This window comes from Lupinus angustifolius, chromosome LG15, assembly GCF_001865875.1.
Source record: "Lupinus angustifolius cultivar Tanjil chromosome LG15, LupAngTanjil_v1.0, whole genome shotgun sequence".
NCBI lineage: Eukaryota > Viridiplantae > Streptophyta > Magnoliopsida > Fabales > Fabaceae > Lupinus > Lupinus angustifolius.
In genome coordinates this window covers 8,861,469-8,862,260 of record NC_032023.1, presented here as the reverse complement: position 1 = coordinate 8,862,260, position 792 = coordinate 8,861,469, and positions in this window count along the sequence as shown.

Genomic DNA, 792 nt, shown 5'->3' with positions numbered 1-792 from the left:
TGAGTGATCATCGTTCTAAGGGCAATAGTCCCATACTCTTAGAAGTATTATGGACTTTCTCTCTAGCTAGTCCTTTCGTCAAAGGATCTGCTAAGTTATTCTCAGTGCGTACATGATCCACTCTAACAGCTCCTGTAGAGAGTAACTCTCTAATGGTGTTGTGCTTATGACGAATTTTTCGTTTCTTACCGTTATAAAAGCGGTTCACAATTTTTGCAATAGCCACGGTACTGTCACAATGGATCAACACAGCTGGAATCGGTTTTTCCCATAGCGGAATCTCTGCAAGCAAGCTTCTCAGCCAACTTGCTTCTTCACTAGCTGTTGCTAGTGCTATCATCTCAGCTTCCATAGTGGATTGAGCCAGAATAGTCTGTTTCTTTGACTTCCAAGAAACAGCCCCACCAGCTATGCTAAATATATAGCCACTGGTTGCTTTGGAATCATCTGAAAGAGTGTTCCAATCAGCATCACTGAATCCTTCTAGGACAGTTGGAAACCTTCGATAATGTAATCCAAGGTTCATTGTTTTCTTAAGGTATCTCATTACCCTTTCAATAGCATGTCAATGCTCCATACTTGGTCTACTGGTAAACCTTCATAATAATCCCACAACATAGGCAATGTCGGGTCTAGTGCAATCAGTGGCATATCGAAGGCTGCCAACGACACTAGCATATTCAGCTTGTCTTACACCTTAACCAATGTTCTTAAAATTTTTTACACTTAGATCGTATGGTGTGCTAGCAGGTTTACAGTCAAAGTATTTATATTTCTTTAGGATCTTTTCCA